A 22,650-nucleotide genomic window follows, 5' to 3' on the forward strand; every position below is an offset into this window, starting at 1 on the left:
TCAGTGTGTCAAGAGTGGGAGAAGAGGGTTGCATTTTGAACACATTTTATAAGTGGTCATAAACTTGTAAATAACTCATGAAAGAATAAAGTTACGTTAAAACCAAGCACACTATTGTTTTTCTTGTGAAATTCTCAATAAGTTTCATGTGTCACATGACCCTCTTCCCACTGAAAAAAATAAATTTGGATCCAAAATGGCTGACTTCAAAATGGGCGCCATGGTCACCACCCATCTTGAAAAGTTTCCCCCCTCCCATATACTAATGTGTCACAAGCAGGATGTTGATATCACCAACCATTCCCATTTTATTTAGGTGTATCCATATAAATGGCCGACCCTGTAGTGTGTGGCAGACAATCCGTGTATGTTCATTGGCTCTCTAAAGAGCTCCAAACATGCAGGGGCGAGTACCGAGTAGTTGCGAGCATGCTTATCACTAGATCGGATCACTAAAAATAGCCAGTCCTTTTGGATCCCAATCAAATCCCTATTAAATATGTGTTCACGTCCATGTGAATATAATATTTATGATTAAAATCACCCGATTCAGATGCTTGTTTTCATTTTTCAAGGTTTTGACTTCAGATCTTGTGGTTAGGTGGAGTTTTTAGTGCTATTGGCAGCTAGCCTTACTAATTTTACTTTCAAAATAAGTAATGTGGGGGTTGGTACTATATGAATTAAACCATGTTGCATGTTGATGAGCGATATTATGCACATTGGTACTACATATTAGGGGAGGGTGGTATTACTTAGGTGTCTGGCACTACGATGTGGCTATGACACTATAGTGCCATGGTAGTGCCAGTCTTTTAGAAGCGTTCATAATAAACCTTACGTAGGGCCAATGTCAGCATCTGGCAAACCAATCCAGGTTTCGGAGCCCACTGTGTTGAGTGGTGGTTGAGAAGGGGGCTAAGGCTAACTTGGATACATTTTTTTATGTTTGGCTATATGGTTTATTCACTGCTGTTATATAGTTTTTATATATTCTCTGCTGGTGCATCATTGTGTATATAGTTTATTCCAGGTGAAATATATTTATGAGCTATTTATGGATTATACACTACTAGTGTATAATTATGAATATGGTGTGTTTATTATTGGCATATATTTAAATATACTTTTTTTATTGCAGGAGGGGGCTCCGTTTCAGCTCACGCCTCTGCCAGCAGAGAGCTAAAATCAGCCCTGCTATTAATGCAGGTCTTGCATTATCACAAACTAATCAGCCCATATGGGAACTGCTCAGCCTGCCAGATTGCTAGTCCTGGCCTGTGCGGTAAGTAAATTAAGCAACAATCAGTGACCAATAAAATCGAAAATCCATCTGTTTTAGAGAACAGAGAGGATTCTTAACAAGTAAATTGCAAAGTTGCATCTGTTTTTAAGTACGTTGACATTGTAACCATTTATGATCATTTTACCAGTTAGTGTACTGGGAAGCAGAAAAAAAATCCACGTGCAGTTTTGTTTTTTATTTCAGTGGTGAAAAAAAATAGACATTTTTTTAAAAAGAGATCTTTGATTGTGTCGCCATTATTCTGAGAGCCATAATGGTTTCATTTTTTTGACAGCAGTATTTAACAGGCCAACAGTCATAGCTGTTAGAGGCAGATCCTCACTGTGTGTCACAGCCATTACCGGCTGGTTATAGAATGGACTGACACCGTGAGCCCTCTCCATAAATCCACTACGTCTGTACATGTCCTGCGGATTCCAGTATGGGGATAATGATGTTTGCTTTTGCCGATAATTTGTATATTTTTTTATTATTTTAAATTTACATCTAATTTATACAAATTATTTATTTATACAAATGTATTTTTTAACGTTCTTTAATATGTATTGAGCACTCTAACTTTATTAAACATCTCTCAATGCAATATATTTTAAGGACCTGGCAATGAGTCATCATAGAGAGGTCCAGTATGAGTGCTACCTCCATATTGGCTTTGTCTGACCTCTCCCACCAGAAGATGAGATGACTTGAATAACCTGTTAATTTTTGAGTGACATTAACACCCACTGTTTTTTCATTTATTGACACACAGATGACATTTTCTAATCAAGGATAAGTAAATGAACCTGTTCTTCACCCTTTAAAGGGCAGAGCTAAAAGATACTGGGACACAAAAGTAGAAGTCTTAGTTTTCTAGGCTTGTATTTCTTTTAACTACAGTGAATAAAAGAGTGACTGTCACGATTCCTCCGCTCAGTGAATGATTGCTATGCTGTTCTATGGAAACTAATCTGCTGAACCATCTGTGTCTTAATTGACAGCTTGGCAGTCCAATCTGTTACTGGGACATGCGGGACTCTGCAGGTGTTCAGTGTTCTGGTGATTGCCCAGCTACTTAACTGAGCTGTCTGCCCCGATCCTGCCAGACGTAGTTTGTGCTTCTTGGTGAGTGTTAGTCTGATTCTGTTGCTCTGAGTTCTGACCTTCTGCTGCCTGACCCTTTGGACCATGTTCTGACTATCCCTTTGTCTTTTCCTTTGGCGTTTGATCTGCTATCTCTTGTTTTTGCCCCTTCACTATGACGTGACTTATGCCTTCATCTTTTCCCTTGATAATCTACGTACTCTCTTGGTATTGACCCAGGAACATTCAACACTTCTGCCTCACGGCCTGTCCGTGAGTAGTGACTACTAGTATCCTAGTGATATGTTAAGATTGGCCACTGACAATTAAGGTCTCTTGGAATAGTTCTTATGAGGCCCAGCAGCATTTTGCTAGAGTTTTTATTCATAAATTATTACAATTCTTATGTTAAAGCAAACTAAATGAGCTTTAGTGCTTTTATACTTAGTGAGCTTTTCTACATTTCTTCACATGTAAATAATCTAATAAGTACAAATGTGAGCCTATCACTGTAAACCGACTATGCGTTGCTTCTCATGCAGGCTGTAGAATTCATTTGCTATTTTAGAACATTTCTTCTACTTGGATATGAGCATGATTCTTATTGGACCGCACTAATGAACAACATTTCCTAAATCCTTCTGATAATCTTATTACTTACACAGGGCTATTTTTGCAAGTGTCATCATTATTATCCAGGGAGCTAAACCATCTTCCCAATCTGTCCACCTGCTCTCAAAGACCGTTCCGTGGCTGCCTAATCCCTCTCCACTCAAGGACACAGCGCACGCAAAGAAACTAAAGCTGAACATCACACTAGGTAAATATATTTAAAGAATTGGGTCTGGGAATTTAACTTTAACAAAACTGAATATTTCAAATCTATAGCACAAATGCTATGAACACCCGAATATACGAACATAAGAGGAAGAACATAAAAACATATATGTGCATCTTACAGTCATATATATCTGTATATATTTACAACTGTAAGAAAATTGATCAGATTTGATTTATTTTAATAATAATACTAAATGCATCATTTTATCTCAATACTTAATAATGTTAGTTCATAGGGAAAAAATGTACAGTTTAGTTTTCATTATTTTTTCATTTGTTCCTGATATAAGAAAATTGCAAATCCTCCTCTACATTTCTGATGTAATTGGGATATTTGATATGGAAAATCTCAAGCTGTAATTTATACCTTTCATAAAGATTTCATTGGGACACATTTTGTGATGGCTTGTACAACTTTAATAAGTCATTGACTACTAGAAGTAATTTCATTGTTTAGTCAGAAATAAGACACATTTATTGTGATGGATGGCGTGGATATTATCAATAAGTGGACATATTGTCAATGCACTTAGATCGGTGACGCAGCATTATTGGCAGATCTAACACCTCATATTTATTAGGATCACCCACGGACGCCACACATGCTAGTAACATCAAGGACTGAATTAGACCTGAGTCTACATAGATAAAAGTTGTTAGAATTGCTAGGAAATTTAAAATATCACAGGTTTTAAGGTAGACCTAAATCCGTGGCATTCAACCTATATCCTAACATGTTGATCAAAAGGAAGACAAAAAAAACCCCATGGGGCAGATGCTAATAGCACCATATTATATTGTACTCATAATGCAAAAAAATGTAGTTACTAATAGGAATAATTCTACATTTTCCTATAGTTTCAATGTGACTCTTTGCCATTTTGTAGCCTCTGTCGATCTATGATCACTTCTTGCTTTCAGGCTTCAGAAGAAGCCAAGTCAGATGGAAGAATGCCAGAGCAGTGAAAAAGAGCACCTAAATATGTGCCAATACCTGTGGATTTATTTGTGTTTGCTGACTTGTGAGCCATGTGAAAGTGATATAGAAAATGTGAGGTTTATAAGAAAGGTTTAAGCCATATATCTGTCATCCTTATTTTATTATCATTTCATTGAATAAGCCAAAAGCCAGATGATAACTAAAGTCCTCAAACACTATTAGGTCAATGTAAGAACTAGTGAAATAACTTTTGAATGCAAGATCTGACTTCAAATGGGGCAAAGAAAAGTAGTATTTTTTCTGTTTGCTTTTTTTCTGTACTACATTTATATTTCTGGAATATTTTATAGTGTCACTCTTCAGATTAGGAGCACCAATGATTTCAAAGTATCATTAATTAGGAGATGGAAGAAATATGCTGGGCCAGGTGTATGAAAACATGGCTAAAGCTTAAATATATATTCAGAGCAAACACAATACAGAGCATGTTCATTTCTATATGAGTACTACTACTTCCATGACTTGTATAAGCTACCACTTCCACTGGTATAAAGTGTGGACAAATGGAAAGATAGATCTAAAATCGCACTGCCAAACTCCCACCAGAGGATGAAGGAACAGTGAAGGGTATTTGGAAGCGTTTTTTGTCAATGCGTTTCAAAGCATACACTTCTTCATCAGGACAAAACACTAGTGAAATTCCATTTGTCTACATTTTATCTGCCTTGTTGGATCCGCAGCAGCCTTCTGCTCTTGCAAGCTAAAACATGAGTTGTGACTGTCATGATCCCATAAGGTGAGCAGAAACAGTTTTCTTTTTTTCCTATGTTTGCTCTTTATTGTCTCCTCAGCCTGACTTTGTCCGTACTGGTATAAAGTGAGCATATACAAAGGATTAAAGCCATGCCCTTACCTGATATGACACGAGGAGATTACGGACATAGAAATACCACTGTACACACTCATCACCTTATCTTAACTAAGATTATACAGGCGCTCAATTCTAGATGTAGCAAGACTTTAGTAACGTTCCAGATCACTGGCTGTGTATGGACGTTTTACGGCATTAAGCAGCATATACCATAATGGGTATTGCAAAGTTAACCAGATCCAAAGAGGGATGAAAATAGAGGACATTTCCCAAAACAACCTATAAATAATTTTTGGAGGATCTCTCGCCTCAATACCCAGCACTGCCGCCGACACTCTGGACCGAAGTGTGCGGCTGCATGCATTTCTATGCAGCTGAACTCTCCGGTCCGAACTGCCGCCAGCTGTGCCGGGTTTTGAGGCGAGAGACTCGCGCAAGTTTCTTGCACTGCAGTTGCAAGTAGGACACCGGCGTTAAGTTAATAATTTAGATTTTATATTGGTATACTCTTTAAGTCCTCATTCAGACGTCCATGATTTTTCACATCTGCAAAAAGATCCGAGTTTCAACAATGTTTGGTCTGTGAGTAAGTTTTTGACATCAGAGTTTCATCAGTGTTTTTCTGGTATGGACCAGGAAATTACAAATGATCTCCTATCCATTACATTACTAGTAACTGGCTGCACACAGGTTGTACACTGATGGCATCGATGTGATGTCCACAGACCAATAGACTTGTAAGGCCTTATTTAGTAGTCTGTTTTTTGAGTTCTATCCATGGTTTTCACAGATATAACACTTACCCATTAGAGTCTATGGTGTTGATCACATGCCAATGTATTTTGTGGACTTTGGGCTTATAAGTCTGTGAAAATAATGGACAGCACATGGATGACATCAATGTACAATCTGTGCGCCCTCCACTATGAACATTGTCATGTATATGAATGAACATACAAGTATATCTGTGATTTTTCCATGAATGCCCCTGTCCACAAAAACACAGACATATGAAAACCCTCATAGACTATAACAGTCATGTATTCTATCACAGGTAAAACACATACACGAAAAACGGAAATCTGATTGAGACCTCATTATTTACTGAAAAAAATATATACTTTGGTATTAACCTGTTCTTATACCAGTGGATAAATATGTGCTGGAGTTCTAAGAACTAAAGTCCCACTAAACAATCTGCTCTAATGGTGGAGAGATCAACCTCTGACCTCATTCTTTGATCGCCGGGATGAATCCTAATCGCAGGAGCTTTGTTCTCATCACTCAGATCCACTGACACAATCTATGGCTACAGGCAGATGTATGTGAGCATAATAATTCTAATAACAAGTTATACACATAGAGTGCCTATAGTACTTTTTAGAAGAAAACCAGACATTACTTAGCAGCAATTCAAACTGTTCAAAAGCTTTCAATCTACACTAAAGTGGAGTGACATAAGAAGTAAAAGTGGCTAACAGAGAAGGGCCCTTGTGCAAGAACAGAATATGGACCCTTTGTAGTCCAATACTGTACATTTCGCGAACACATTCAATGGTTCAGCACCTGGTCCACAGTGAGACAGCAGGGGACTGATATTATCAGTCTGGGAAGGTCCCTGGTTATTGCCCCCTTCACAGCCTAAATATACCAGCCCACAGTCACCCCAGAATTGGCACATCACATTAGATGCGCTAATTCTGCCACTTTGCTTGGCTCTTGCCGATTGTCCTGGTGCTGTGGCTTGTCAGTGAGTGTGTTGAAATACTCTGCAGCACGGATTCATTTTCACACTTTTTGGACAATTTGAACTCCAGACTATTAAATATGTACGGATACCAGCAACCCACAGCAGGATGGTCAGTGAGTGTGTTGAGATACTCTCCTGTACGGATTCATTTACTCATTTTTTTGGACAGTTTGAACTCCATATAAGCTAGTAAGTGGGACATTTAATAGCCGGTATACTCAGCTTTTATTTTCAGAGTTATAGACGTGGGACCACAGCGCACATTGCAGTTTTTACTTACTGTTTTTTGGATCCCTATTAGCATAGGTTTGGCAGATCCTTTGCCGCTTGTTGCAGCAGTGGTGCACACACCTGGTTGGGAGCGCCAGGTTTTACTGGCAATTTGACAGTTTTTGTTTAAAAGATAAATATTATTTTAAAAAGTTAAAAGAAACAAAGAATAAACACTTAATATACTTTTCTCCAACATTAAAGTTACTTTATTAAAGAGTGACTATCATTTCATATTTTTTATTGATAGAAACTACCTAACTTATGTAGCCGATCAGTGGGCGACTTGAGACCCTTACCAATTAGGCCAGGTGCACACGATCCGGAAGTAGCAGCGTTTTGAGCACAGCGCATGCTTGCTGAACGCAAAGCGCTGCCGTCTGCACAGGTGAATCCACATGTGTTCAATGAACCTGCCACGACTCTGTTGTCGGGTGTCCCAGGACCAGGGGTTCCTTCCCTGTCCTTAACAGTAGGGGCGCTCTCACTCTCGCCCTGTTCCCAGGATTACTTCAGATGGTGAAGACGCCGGGGCCACGTACCTTGCCTTAGCTTTTGAATCTGGCCTCAGTCTGTACCTTTCCTCCACACAGGGAAGAGGGGAGTAGTATTATACTGACTCGCCCCAGAGGCAGTAGGGTACTCGGTGCCGGGCCCGTTGATTTCAATGGGAGATGTCACAGTGACCTGGTCCGTGGCCTCAGGCAGTCAATGTAAAAAGGGTAGAGTGATGGGCATAAAGTTATTGAGATAATTCGTGACGCCACCTGTGGTTTCTGGTCAGTTTGACCAGCGCTGCAGGGTAGCTTCTCTAGGACAGATTGTGTGGTGCAGCAATGATGTTGGAGCTCCCCACAGGTGGAGCTGTAGTCCCAGGGCAGTAGTAATAATAGGTGTTGAGGGAGAGGGTGCAGTGTTAGGCACAGAGATGTAGCAGTGCTGAAGGGGTTGCAGGAAGAAGGCAATGACACAAGAGGGTGCAGTTTCCTTTACCTTTACTGTACTTTGTCAGTGCAGTCCAGGATCCAGATCACAGATGGAACAGGAGTTGATTAGCCTGGAAGCAACTTAGGAATCTATGCAGATGGGTTTTGTAGTCTCCTTCCTAGCGCTTATCTGAGGTACTTGCAGTACTGAGTTACACTGAAGTCCCCCTTGCTTGCTCTCTTTAGAACGCCCCTCGTATGGCAGGCAGCCGTAGCCTTCTATCTCTTCTGGCTCAAATACGTTACTGCTGTGCCTCTGAGTCTTAGTTGGGAACAGAGCATTTACAGCCTTCTGTTCCTCTGGTTTCTGCTGCAGGACCATCAGCATCCATACAACTTCGGATACCGGACTCCGAACCATGTGCTTGAAGCCAGAAGTGGGCCTGAATTCCCCTCAATCCTCCAGCTCCTCTTTTCCACATCTACACACTTTGCCCTCCTCACAAAACTGACTTAACTTCCCCTTCCTGGCCCCCAGAGAGCACCTCCTCTTTCAGTTTGGTTCAGAGCTCCCTCTGCAGGCCTGGAGTGGGAACTGTGCTGTGAGTTGTATTTAACTGATAGAGAGACCCTTCATTGCCTCCAAGCATGACATCACACTCCCTAGGAGGAAGGTAATGCCACTGTGGCGACCATACTCCTGGGGGCGCCACATTCCACCCTAGTGCAATTCAGTACTCCCGGACTGAAGAAAACATGCAAAACATATTAACAAATGAACAGTTGTAACTGTAACTAGATTTAAAAAAATAAAAATGACAAAAACCAGAGCTCAAAAATAGTCCTTGTGACGATTAGTCCATGCTTCAATGTCCATGGTCCATTTCCTGAGCAGTTGGTAACTATATACAAGTAGAGTTTTGGCCAAACATAGTCCTGTGGCCCAATTATCTATCAAAAACAAACTGATATTGCTCAAAACATTCTTACAGAGTCTCTGTAGGCACGCCCTCCTTTTCCTCTTTAGGACCTGTTCTCCTGGTGACAAGGGAACTGCAGATGCATGTTGATTGTAGTTCTTTTCTTGCTTTTGTCTTGCCTGTGCTAGACTCTTTTCCACGCACTCTTGTACTCTTCGGTATTGCTGCTGCTGCTGCCGCTCTGTATCCCAGTCAGCATCTGGTGATGTCACCTCAGGTGTAAGGACTCCCATATCCAAATCAATAGGCAACTTGCCAGGCCTCATTCTGATTAGGTAGGCTGGAGTGCAGTTGGTGGATTTCACAGGAATGTGATTGTAGAGGTCTACCAGATCTGGCAACTTCTCTGGCCACAGATTCCTCTCTTCCAAAGGCAAGGTCTTCAGTAGATCGATCACCACCTGATTCATCTTTTCACACATGCCATTGGTCTGTGGATGGTACGGTGTGGTCCTGATCTTCTTGCAACCGTACAAGTTACAGAATTCCTGGAACAATTCTGCCTTAAAGGCTGGACCTTGATCTGTAACCACTCGCTCGGGATATCCGTGTGGTCGACAAAAGTGCTGTTGGAATGCTCTGGCTGCTGTCCTGGCTGTTTGATCATTGACAGGCACGATTCCCAGGAATCTCAAGTAGTGGTCAACGATGATAAGAGCATAAACGTAGCCTGAACGGCTTGGGACCAGCTTCACATGGTCCAGGGCTACCAACTCGAGTGGCTGTTTGGTTATTATTGGCTGCAAAGGAGCTCGCTGGCTGTTATGGTCCTTCCTGCACAGGTTACATTGTCCACACTCCCGGTACCAATTTTCAATGGCCTTACTCATACCAGCCCAGTAGAATCTCCCGGAGCAAAGCCTCCAATTTCTTCCATCCGAAGTGTCCTGCTCCATTGTGGTATGCTTCCAAGACCATCGATGCCTCCCTCTTTGGGACTACCACCTGCCAGACCAACTCATGAGTGTGGGCATTGATACTCCTCCAACACAGCTTTCCCTCATAGATGAACAGCCTGCCTCTTTCCTTCCACAACTGCTGGGTTTCTTCAGTAGCATCTGGAACTGGGCGTGAGTCAGCTTGTGACAGTAGCTCCTTTACCAGGCGGACTGCGGGGTCGCTATCCTGTGTTTCTGCCCAGTCATGATGAGGCAATGGATTTAGGGTGGCCTCTTTCACGATAGATTGTCTGTTTCTCACTCCTTGGGCACGTTGGGCTGCAATTGGCTGGTGGAAGGCAGGTAACTCTATTTCTTCAAGTGCCTCAGGGTCTTCTCCTGCATCTGGCAGATTGGGCATTCTGGACAGCGCATCAGCATTCGCATTCTTGTGCCCCGCTCGGTACTTGATGGTAAATTCATAGTTAGATAGCCGAGCCATCCATCGCTGCTCCAGTGCACCTAGTTTTGCAGTTTCCAAGTGAGTCAGCGGGTTGTTGTCCGTGAAGATGGTAAACTTGGCTGAAGCTAGGTAATGCTTGAATAGTTCAGTCACAGCACAGACTATGGCGAGGAACTCCAGTTTGAAGGAACTGTAGTTGTCAGGGTTCCTTTCAGTGGGACGAAGCGTCCTGCTGGTGTAGGAGAACACTCTTTCTTTGCCATTCTGTACCTGTGACAGTACTGCTCCCAGTCCCACGTTGCTGGCATCAGTATACAGAACAAATGGTTGGTCATAATCTAGGTAGGCCAGAACTTCATCTCCTGTGAAAGCCATTTTCAGTTGAGTGAAGGACCCCTCCAGTTCCTCATTCCATTCAAATGTAGCACTCTTCTTCCTGGCTTTCTTGGGCTGGCCCACCAGAAGATTTTGCATAGGTGTGGCTATCTCAGTGAAGCCTTTGATGAACCTTCGGTAGTAGCCAACCAACCCAAGGAATTGACGTACCTCATGGAGGTTGCTGGGCTTCTGCCAGTCCCGGATGACAGTGACTTTGTCAGGATCTGTTGCCACACTTTCTGCGCTCACCACATGACCGAGGTACTGCACCTTGGGCTTCAGGAGGTGGCATTTGGATGGCTTCACTTTCAGGCCAAAGTTGGACAAGGCTTCAAACACCTCAGCCAGGTGCTCCAGATGGTCTTCATAAGTCTTGGAGAAAACAATGACATCATCAAGGTACAACAGAGCTGTCTCGAAGTTCTTGTGTCCAAGACAGCACTCCATTAGCCGTTGAAATGTCCCTGGGGCGGTGCAGAGCCCGAACGGCATGTAGTTGAACTCGCAGAGACCCATTGGTGTGGTAAACGCTGTTTTCTCCTTGTCGGCCTCTGCCACGGGAACCTGCCAATACCCACTAGTGAGATCTAAGGTGGAAAAATAGTTAGCAGTTTTAAGTGCAGCTAATGACTCTTCAATTCTGGGTAATGGGTAGGCATCCTTATGTGTAATGCTGTTAATTTTTCTGTAATCAACACACATTCTCATGGTACCATCTTTCTTTTTCACAAAGACTATTGGGGCTGTCCAGGGGCTACAACTATCTCTGATCACCCCAGCTTACTTCATTTCGCGCAACATACTTTTGGCACATTGATATTGTGTTGGGGGTGTAGGCCGGTACCTTTCATTAATGGGTGGATGATCTCAAGTGGGGATATGGTGTTGAACCCCTTTTGCCTTCCCAAAGTCTAGAGGGTGTTTGCTGAATACCCGCTCATACTCAATTCAAGAGGCGTACAGACACTCTCCCTTTGCGGACATCAACTACCCCTCTGGCTGTCAGGACAGTGGGCCGGCTATCAGAGTACACTGGCTCTACCAATGCTTGGTAATCTTTTCCTCTGAGGCCTATGGCTGCCCGTCACCAAATTAACATTTCACATCTGGGGGGTATCGCAATGGGGAATGAATCACTCACTCTGACGCTGCTAATTTCTCTGCCAGACAGTTCTACCTGCTGTCTTTGCATCAGGGCCTTGATCTCCTTCTGCAGGACTCGTTGTTCACTGGAACCAGCAGTCTCGGCTACCTGTTGCAACAAAACAATAACCTCGGCAAGACAATTTTCAATCACATTAGTACCTAAGGTGATCATTGGGTTACATTCTCGTCAATCAATGTCTACAACTATCAGACCTTGAGATTTTAACTCTACTCGCCCCACTTTAATGGTAATCTCTTTACATCCTACTTGGGGCAAAGACTGACCATTGCTGGCAACTACTGTCAGCTCATCACTTGGGCCGCGAGTAAGTTCAGAGTCAGCCCAATACCGTAAAGGATATATGGCATGGTTGTCACCTGACAGCCAGTGTCCAACAAAGCGTTCATGGGGATGCCGTCAATCACCACTGGGAGGAATGGTCGCCCTCCAACATACTTGGCTCGCTAGTTCTTTGGGCGTTGTGGTTCGACTCCTGGGGGTTGGCCCTCTGCCCCAGGGGTTTCTCATTTAAATAATAGAATCTTGCAATGTGGCCTGCCTTGCGGCAGTGACGACAGATGGGACGTCCGTCCTGGTCATAGCGATCGTTGTCTCTCCCTCGGAGTGGCGGGATCCTCTTATTCCATAGCCACGGGACATCCTCTGGACTGGAGGCCAGCTGGATCTTCTCCTTTGAGGACACCTGCATGGACTGCACAGTTTTGGCAAGTGCAGCCATATTTTTGGTCAGCTCTTGGACCTGAAGACGAAATTCTGTAGATAGATCATTATCCAGAGTCTGTGCACCAGCCCCCACAGGGCTTGGGGGGAAAGATGCTGCTTCTTGGTGGTATGTGATCGCTGGACGCCTAGGGGCGCTGGACGGCTGACATTTGGTTCATGCAGCTCCCGGATAGCCCTGTCTTTAAAGTCTGCAAAGTCTAGATCAGGGTTCTGTAGGGCTATGATGCGCACCTGGGCTCTGTGGGTACTGGATAGGAGTCCCTCAATAAATTGTTCCTTTAACAGTCTGACCCAGACAGTGTGAAAGATGGAGACAATCTGCTTTATTGCTCGCAGCGCCTCCTGCAGGTTAAGAGCATAGTCCCTTATCCTGTCCTGCACTCTTTGCTTACACCCAAAGAATTTCATTTTTATTTCATCTGCAGTGCGGGTGTCAAAGGTGTTTTTTTAGCTTAGCCAGAATCTTTTTAACAGTCTCTTTATCAGTGTCCTGCCAGGACTTTACTTCTCTTTGTGCTGCACCAGTTAGCGGCCCAATAAGGATGTTCACTTTTTGGTTTTCAGACAGAGGATTCTCTTCAAACAAACTGCACAGTCTCTCTTTGAATTCACTCAGGGTATGTGACTCCCCTAAATACTTCGGTAACCAGTCCGCTCCCGGTATATAGGACATGGACAGCTGCATTATGGGGACTGCTGCAGTGGGCGCTGGTTCTTGCGGTGCCATTGGAGCCGCAGCTGCGCTTGCCCCTGCATCTTGCGGCGCTGTGGGGGTTGCGGTGGTGTTCACCGCTGCATCTTGTCTTGCCTCAGACATTCTCTTCCCCCCCCTAGTTAACGTTGGCCAGGCTCTGTGTCTCACTGGCTTACCGGTTGCAGCTCCGCAGGCTCGATTATCGGGACGCCGGGACTGCAGACCTCTGCTCCTCACTTCCCGCCCGCTGGTCTCTTCCCGTGCAGCACCTCACTTTTTGCGCTTTCTGGTAGGCTCCACCCACGACGGCACGCCCCTTTAGTTTCCCGTGCGCGCCAAGTGGCGGGGTAATGGCGGCAAATGCACAGTAAGTCCACGGCACACAACACAGTCTCTGGCACACAGGACACGGTGGCATAGGGCTTCATAAATCCTGTTCGTGACGCCAAAATTGAGCCGCCCCGGAGGCAGTAGGGTACTCAGTGCCGGGCTCATTGATTTCAATGGGAGATGTCACAGTGGCAGTGACCCGGTCCGTGGCCTCAGGCAGTCAATGTAAAAGGGGTAGAGTGATGGGCATAAAGTTATTGAGATAATTCGTGACGCCACCTGTGGTTTCTGGTCAGTTTGACCAGCGCTGTAGGGTAGCTTCTCTAGGACACATGGTGTGGTGCAGCAATGATGTTGGAGCTCCCCACAGGTAGAGCTGTAGTCGCAGGGCAGTAGTAATAGATGTTGAGGGAGAGGGTGCAGTGTTAGGCACAGAGATGTAGCAGTGCTGAAGGGGTTGCAGGAAGAAGGCAATGACACAACAGGGTGCAGTTTCCTTTACCTGTACTGTGCATTGTCCGTGCAGTCCAGGATCCAGATCACAGATAGAACAGGAGTTGATTAGCCTGGAAGCAACTTAGGAATCTCTCTATGCAGATGGGTTGTGTAGTCTCCTTCCTAGCGCTTGTCTGAGGTACTTGCAGTACTGAGTTACACTGAAATCCCCCTTGCTCGCTCTCTTTAGAACGCCCCTCGTATGGCAGGCAGCCATAGCCTTCTATCTCTTCTGGCTCACACATGTTACTGCTGTGCCTCTGAGTCTTAGTTAGGAACAGAGTATTTACATTCTTATGTTCCTCCGGTTTCTGCTGCAGGACCATCAGCATCCATACAACTTTGGATACCGGACTCCGAACCATGCGCTTGAAGCCAGAAGTGGGCCTGAATTCCCCTCAATCCTCCAGCTCCTCTTTTCCACATCCACACACTTTGCCCTTCTCACAGAACTGACTTAACTTCCTCTTCCCGGCCCCCAGAGAGCAGCTCCTCTTTCAGTTTGGTTCAGAGCTCCCTCTGCAGGCCTGGAGTGGGAACTGTGCTGTGTGTTGTATTTAACTGATAGAGAGACCCTTCATTGCCTCCAAGCATGACATCACACTCCCTAGGAGGAAGGTAATGCCACTGTGGCGACCATACTCCTGGGGGCGCCACAATACCATAGTACACCAACCAGACTAAAATAATTATACAAACAGGGGTAACGAAAAATACCAAACATACAAATATAAACACTTAAACAACAGAGATAAACACAGGGGAGAGGAGGATGGGGTTAAAACAAAGTAGGTGAAGAAAGGGAATTATTACACACTCAAAACCTAGCAACAGTCACAGATAGATCCACCAACCGCCTTCCCCTATAATAACTAACAACCTCCAGCCATGTAGCATAAGCTATCTCTGATAATGAGTGCTAGCCAGGACCCAGATTATATAGGAGATGGGAGGGTTAACTGTTGTGAGCTCATCTGTTCATTCATCTTTTGTGTCCGAGGATCTCCCTCTTCTGGTGAAGGAAGGTAGTGAGGCTGATTTAGATGAAAGAAACCAAACTCCTGATGAGGTGGATGGTGACTGGGTAACGGGAACTTCAGACTGGATATAAGGCAGCCGACGCCCTTCTGAGTCGCTGGTGATTTCTCTGCTGGATTCTTGGAGACCAGTCTGATTCCTGCTTCCCAAAGATAAGTTTTTGCTCTGCTATTGAACTTATTAGTTTTGATTTTGTTTACTTTGTTTTTTGGAGTTCAGCCATCCCTGGCCGGGGGTGTGCTGGATTCTTTTTCCTTGATCAGTGTTCTCTTTTGCTCTGCTTCCAGAATATTCTGAGTGCTGATATAGGGTTTGAAGTCTAGTGACTTCAGGGTCCTTTTTGCTTTTCAGTTGTGTTGGTAATATTTTTAGCAGGGTTTTCTCGGATTGCAGACAGCAGCTTTTCTGTCCTGTCCTTTTTAGTTAGCTTGGGCCCCATTGTTTGCTCAACCTATCTTTCTATCTGTGTTAGTGTTTTCATCTTCCTTCACCGTCATTATATGTTGGGGGCTGCGTATTGCTTTGGGGTCTGCTCTGGGGCAGTCAGTTTTTCCCTTTTCTCTCTTTAGGCTTATGTAGATCTCCGGCTGTGACGAGGTGTCTAGGATCACCGTAGGAACACTCCACGGCTACTGCTAGTTGTGTGATAGGATTAGGGGTCTGCAATCCGCTAGTTTCCAACCTCTCTGATTTTCTGGGCTGAGCTTGTGTTTTGTTTTTTCCTCCTCGGTGACTCAATCATAACAGAATCACCAGCCATACTGCAGATTCTAGGGTATTCAAAAGCAGGAAGGAATTGTTTAAAAAAAAAAGTGTCAGATTTTTTTTTTTTTCTTGTGTGTATATTTTTTTTCTCTGAGGCCGTAGGAGGAATATTTTTTTTTTTTTTTTTTTTCTGATGGAGTTTAAGCAATTGTCTGATCGTGTGGAGCAGCTTGCTGCTGAAGTGCAAGGAATTTCCGCCTATCTTGCTCATTCACAGGCTGCTGAACCAAAAATTCCCACTCCTGATGTGTTTTTTGGGGATCGGTCTAAATTTTTGAATTTTAAGAATAATTGTAAATTATTTCTTGCCTTGAAGCCTAACTCATCGGGGAGTTCTGCGCAGCAGGTTAAAATTGTCATCTCCTTGCTGCGCGGCGTTTTTTCCCAGGATTGGGCGTTTTCTTTAGTACCAGATGATCCTATTCTAACTAATGTGGACGCATTTTTTCAGGCCTTGGGGTTGTTGTATGATGAACCTAATGCGATTGATCAAGCTGAAAAGACCCTGTTGGCATTGAGCCAGGGTCAAGATTCTGCAGAACTGTACTGTCAAAAATTCCGAAAGTGGGCGGTCCTCACCACTTGGAATGATGGTGCCTTGGCAGCTCTCTTTCGGAAGGGTTTGTCAGAAACCGTAAAAGATACTATGGTGGGATCTCCTGTTCCCTCTGGTCTTGACGATCCTATGTCATTAGCCATTCAGGTTGATCGGCGTTTACGTGAACGTAAAATTATACGGGACATGCTGCCACCTGTTGAACAAATGTCTGAACCTATGCAATGTGATAGAGTTTTGTCTAGGGCGCAACGTCAGGAGTTCAGAAGGCGTAATAAGCTGTGTTTTTTCTGTGGAGATGCCTCTCATATTATTTCTGTCTGCCCTAAACGAGAGAAACGTTTTGCACACACATTTGCTGTAGGTGGTGTACAACCTAAGTTTCTTCTGGCAATTACTCTGATCTGTTCCCTGTCCACATTTTCTGCTAAAGCCTTTGTGGATTCAGGAGCAGCCTTGAACCTAATGGATTTAGATTTTACTAAACGTTGTGGTTTCCTTATGACACCCCTGCGGACGCCTATTCCTTTGAGGGGTATTGATGCTACTCCTTTGGCGAAGAATAAACCTCAGTTTTGGACCCAGGTGGTAATGCGGGTCGCCCCAGACCATCAAGAAAATTGCAGATTTTTGGTGTTGCATAATTTGCATGATACCATCGTGCTGGGGTTCCCCTGGTTGCAAATCCATAATCCAGTTTTGGATTGGAAATCTCTGTCTGTGGTGAGTTGGGGTTGTCGGTGTGCTCTTAGTGACACTCCTGTTTTCTCCACCTCTCCCCAGTCGCATGAGGTTCCTGACTATTTGGCTGATTTTTATGATGTGTTTAGTGAGAGTAAGTCTGCGTCTTTGCCTCCTCATAGGAGTTATGACTGTGCAATTGAGCTGAGTCCAGGGTGTAAATTTCCCAAGGGTCGACTTTTTAATTTATCTGTACCCGAACATGAGGCTATGCGTTCTTATATTAAGGAGTCGTTGGAGAAGAGTCATATTAGACCATCCTCTTCACCCTTGGGTGCTGGGTTTTTTTTTTGTGGCCAAGAAGGATGGTTCATTAAGGCCCTGTATTGACTATCGCTCCCTTAACAAAATTACTGTTAAATATCAGTATCCATTACCCCTGATATCTGACCTATTTTCTAGAGTTGAAGGTGCTTGCTGGTTTACCAAGCTTGACCTCAGGGGGGCGTATAATCTTATTCGCATTAAGCATGGGGATGAATGGAAGACAGCGTTTAATACTCAGAAGGGACATTTTGAGTACCTGGTGATGCCTTTTGGGCTCACTAACGCCCCTTCTGTCTTCCAGTGCTTCATGAATGATATTTTCCGGGACTTTGTGGATAAGTTTCTGATCATCTATTTGGATGATATTTTGATCTTTTCCAGGGATTGGGACTCTCATGTGGAACATGTTCGGACTGTGTTCCGGATTTTCAGGGAAAACTCCCTGTACGTTAAGGGATCGAAATGTCTTTTTGGTGTACAGAGGATTTCATTTTTGGGATTTATTTTGTCTCCGTCAACTATTGAAATGGACCTGGCCAAGGTACAGGCCATTTATGATTGGGTGCAGCCCACTTCTTTGAAGGCTCTCCAGAAGTTTTTGGGTTTTGCTAATTTTTATCGTAAGTTTATAGCCAATTTTTCTGTTATTGCCAAACCATTGACTGATTTGACTAAGAAGGGCGCTGATCTGCTGAATTGGTCTCCAGAGGCTGTTTCTTCTTTTCAGGAGCTGAAGCGGAGGTTAACTTTTTCTCCGGTTTTGCGACAACCTGATGTCTCACTTCCATTTCAGGTGGAGGTGGATGCTTCAGAGACTGGTGCAGGCGCTGTTTTGTCCCAAAAAGATCCTGTAGCATCTAAAATGAACCCCTGTGCCTTCTTTTCCCGAAAGTTCTCTCCTTCGGAACGCAACTATGATGTGGGGAATCGAGAACTGTTGGCCATGAAGTGGGCATTTGAGGAGTGGAGACATTGGTTGGAGGGAAGTAAACATCAAGTTGTGGTCCTCAGTGACCACAAGAATTTGATCTACCTTGAGTCGGCTAAACGCTTGAATCCGAGACAAGCCAGGTGGGCCTTGTTTTTCACACATTTTGATTTTGTGGTCTCCTTTCTCCCGGGCACTAAGAACTTTAAGGCTGATGCCCTCTCTAGGAGTTTTTGGGCCGATTCTCCTATTGTGACCAAGCCTGCTACCATCTTAGGTGAGGGGGTGGTTCTTTCTGCCATCTCACCTGATTTGAGACGTGCTCTGGAGAAGTTTCAGGAGGATAAGCCTGAGCGTTGTCCCAGTGGTAGGTTATATGTTCCTGACCAGTGGAGGAGGAAAGTGATGTCTGGGGTTCATTGCTCCACATTGGCTGGTCATCCAGGTATTTTTGGTACTAGAGATTTGGTGAGTCGGTCTTTTTGGTGGCCTGCCTTGTCTCGTGATGTCAGAAATTTTGTGCAGTCCTGTGGGACTTGCTCCCGATCTAAGCCTTGTTCTTGTTCTAGTGGGTTGTTGATGCCTTTGCCGGTGCCCAGGAGGCCATGGACCCATATTTCAATGGATTTTATTTCTGATCTGCCTGTCTCTCAGAGGATGACTGTTTTCTGGGTGATTTGTGATAGATTCTCTAAGATGGTCCATCTTGTACCACTCCCTACGTTGCCATCTTCCTCAGAGTTGGTGCCCTTGTTTTTGCAACAGGTGGTTCGCTTGCACGGGATTCCTGAGAACATTGTATCGGACAGAGGAGTTCAGTTTGTCTCTAGATTCTGGAGGACCTTTTGTTCCACGTTGGGAATTCAGTTGTCCTTCTCCTCTGCATTTCACCCTCAGACCAATGGGCAGACGGAGAGAACAAACCAGACTTTGGAGGCTTATTTGAGATGTTTTCTATCTGCTGATCAGGATGATTGGGTCTCATTTTTACCCTTGGCCGAATTTGCTTTAAATAATAGAGCTAGTTCTGCCACTTTGATGTCACCCTTTTTCTGTAACTTTTGGTTTCATCCTCGATTTTCTTCAGGGCAGGTGGAGTCCTCTGCCTGTCCAGGGGTTGACACTGTGGGGGAAAGAATGCAGCAGATTTGGGACCAAGTGGTGGATAAGTTGTCTCTTTCCCAGGAAAAAGCCCAGCGGTTTACTAACCGGCATAGGACCATTGGTCCCCGGTTTAAGGTGGGTGATATGGTCTGGTTGTCATCAAAGAATATCTCTATGAAAGTGGCTTCTCCAAAGTTTAAACCTAGATTTATTGGACCTTACAAGATTTTGGAGATTATTAATCCGGTCTCTTTTCGGTTGGCTCTTCCTGTCACATTTAAGATTCATAATGCGTTTTATAAGTCCTTGTTGAAGAGGTTTGTTGAACCAGTGGTTCCTATGGCGGCACCTCCTGACCCTGTGTTGGTTGAAGGTAACATGGAATATGAGGTAGAGAAGATACTGGATTCCCGTCTGGCTAGACGGAGACTCCAGTATTTGGTTAAGTGGAAGGGTTATGGTCAGGAGGATAATTCCTGGGTCTCTGCCTCGGATATTCATGCCGAAAGATTGGTGCGTGCTTTTCACCGAGCTCATCCTGATCGGCCTGGTGGCTTGGATGAGGGTTCGGTGACCCCTCCTCAAGGGGGAGGTACTGTTGTGAGCTCATCTGTTCATTCATCTTTTGTGTCCGAGGATATCCCTCTTCTGGTGAAGGAAGGTAGTGAGGCTGATTTAGATGAAAGAAACCAAACACCTGATGAGGTGGATGGTGACTAGGTAACGGGAACTTCAGACTGGATATAAGGCAGCCGACGCCCTTCTGAGTCGCTGGTGATTTCTCTGCTGGATTCTTGGAGACCAGTCTGATTCCTGCTTCCCAAAGATAAGTTTTTGCTCTGCTATTGAACTTATTAGTTTTGATTTTGTTTACTTTGTTTTTTGGAGTTCAGCCATCCCTGGCCGGGGGTGTGCTGGATTCTTTTTCCTTGATCAGTGTTCTCTTTTGCTCTGCTTCCAGAATATTCTGAGTGCTGATATAGGGTTTGAAGTCTAGTGACTTCAGGGTCCTTTTTGCTTTTCAGTTGTGTTGGTAATATTTTTAGCAGGGTTTTCTCGGATTGCAGACAGCAGCTTTTCTGTCCTGTCCTTTTTAGTTAGCTTGGGCCCCATTGTTTGCTCAACCTATCTTTCTATCTGTGTTAGTGTTTTCATCTTCCTTTACCGTCATTATATGTTGGGGGCTGCGTATTGCTTTGGGGTCTGCTCTGGGGCAGTCAGTTTTTTCCTTTTCTCTCTTTAGGCTTATGTAGATCTCCGGCTGTGACGAGGTGTCTAGGATCACCGTAGGAACACTCCACGGCTACTGCTAGTTGTGTGATAGGATTAGGGGTCTGCAATCCGCTAGTTTCCAACCTCTCTGATTTTCTGGGCTGAGCTTGTGTTTTGTTTTTTCCTCCTCGGTGACTCAATCATAGCAGTTAACAGTGCACAGCTGAGAGCCTTAATGCTTCAGGAGCTCTCAACAGAGCAGACTAACCCCTGTACTGCCAACATAAATTTACACTGTTTAATATGAAGTAGAAGTGCTTCTAATCAGTGAGTAGGAGAAATCAGACAATGTGGTCTTATGGCTCCTCTCTGTCAAGTTAAACTGTTGACAGAACCAAGCAGATTCACCTCATTCAATACATTCTATTGGGGAAATTTATTTTGCAGAGAGAAATTGACATGCTACAGTCTTGAGAGACGTGGATCCAGGATGTCTCTGTACTTGGCCGCATTCATGTTTGCTTCAATGGCAACCAGTCGTCCTGTCCTTGCAGCTGAAAAACACCCCCATAGCATGATGCTGCCATCACCATGTTTCAATGTTGGGATTGTAATGGGCAGGTGATGAGCATTGCCTGGTTTTCTCCACACATACCGCTTAGAATTATCACCAAAAAGTTCTATCTTCGTCTCATCAGACAAGAGAATCTTATTTTTCATAGTCTGGGAGTCCTTCGTGTGTTTTTTTTTTTTAGCAAACTCTATGTGGGCTTTCATATGTCTTGCAGTGAGGGGAGGTTTCCGTTAGGCCACTCTGCCATAAAGTCCCGACCGGTGGAGGGCTGCAGTGGTAGTTGACTTTGTGGAACTTTCTCCCATCTCCCTACTGCATCAGTGGAGCTGAGCCACAGTGATCTTGGGATTCTTCCTTACCTCTCTCACCAAGGCTCTTCTCCCATGATTGCTCAGTTTGGCTGGATGGCCAGATCTATGAAGACTTCAGGTGGTCCCAAACTTCTTCCATTTAAGGATTATGGAGGCCACTGTGCTCTTATGAACCTTGGGTACTGCAGAAACTCTTTTGTAAACTTGGCCAGATGTGTGCCTTGCCACAATTCTGTCTCTGAGCTCCTTGGCCAGTTCCGTTGACCTCATGATTCTCATTTGGTCTCACATGCACTATGAGCTGTGAGGTCTTATATAGACAGGTGTGTGCCTTTACAAATCAAGTCCTATCAGTTTAATTAAACACCACTGGACTCCAATGAAGGATTAGAACCATCTCAAGGAGTATCACAAGGAAATGGACAGCATGTGACTTAAATATGAGAGTCTGAGCAAAGGGTCTGAATACTTACGACCATGTGATATTTCAGTTTTTCATTTTTAATAAATTTGCAAAAATTTCTACATTTGATTTTCTTCAGTCAAGATAGGGTGCAGAGTGTACATTAATGAGAAAAAAAATGAACTTTTTTGAATTTACAAAATGGCTGCAATGAAACAAAGATTGAAAAATTTAACCCCTTACCTACAAGGGACGTAATATTCCGTCCATGTGACCCTGGACCTAATTACCATGGACGGAATATTACGTCCCAGCGATCAGCGGCGCCCACGTGGTGAGCGCCGCTGATCGCGGCCGGGTGTCAGCTGATTATCACAGCTGACACCCGACACAATATGTCAGGGGCGGTCACGGACCGCCCCCGACACGTTAACCCCTTGTACACCGCGATCAAACGCGATTGCGGTGTACCGGGGGTTAAAGGGAAGCATCGGCAGGGAGGGGGCTCCCTCCTTGCTTCCCTGAGCCCCCCACGGCAGTGCAATGTGCAGCGCTGCTGCGGGGGTCTCTTTCCCTACAGGCCCCCGATCCAAGATGGCGACGGGGGCCTTCGGGGGCCTGTAGGGAGCTGACTTCCTCACTGCCTGCAAAGCGCAGGCATGAGGAAGTCTGCAGAA

General features: G+C 44.4%; 1 protein-coding gene across 7 annotated transcripts in view; it reads left to right on the forward strand.

The window, feature by feature from the left end:
- The window catches only part of PDC (phosducin), a 393,470-nt gene that overhangs the window by 22,166 nt on the left and 348,654 nt on the right, over window positions 1-22,650 (forward strand). For 2 of the 7 annotated variants that reach the window (XM_073582542.1, XM_073582543.1), the window contains exons 2-3: window positions 2,287-2,410; window positions 3,034-3,188. The exons of 2 other annotated variants lie outside the window; for them this stretch is intronic. The gene's annotated coding sequence lies outside the window, so the exon portion shown is untranslated. Of the gene's footprint in view, window positions 1-1,165; window positions 1,286-2,286; window positions 2,411-3,033; window positions 3,189-22,650 lie in introns of those variants that run through there. 3 more of the 7 variants (XM_073582541.1, XM_073582546.1, XM_073582545.1) reach the window with 2 other exon arrangements.

Source organism: Dendrobates tinctorius, unplaced genomic scaffold (assembly GCF_039654945.1).
Source record: "Dendrobates tinctorius isolate UK_male_01 unplaced genomic scaffold, ASM3965494v1 ptg000072l, whole genome shotgun sequence".
Taxonomy (NCBI): Eukaryota; Metazoa; Chordata; class Amphibia; order Anura; family Dendrobatidae; genus Dendrobates; species Dendrobates tinctorius.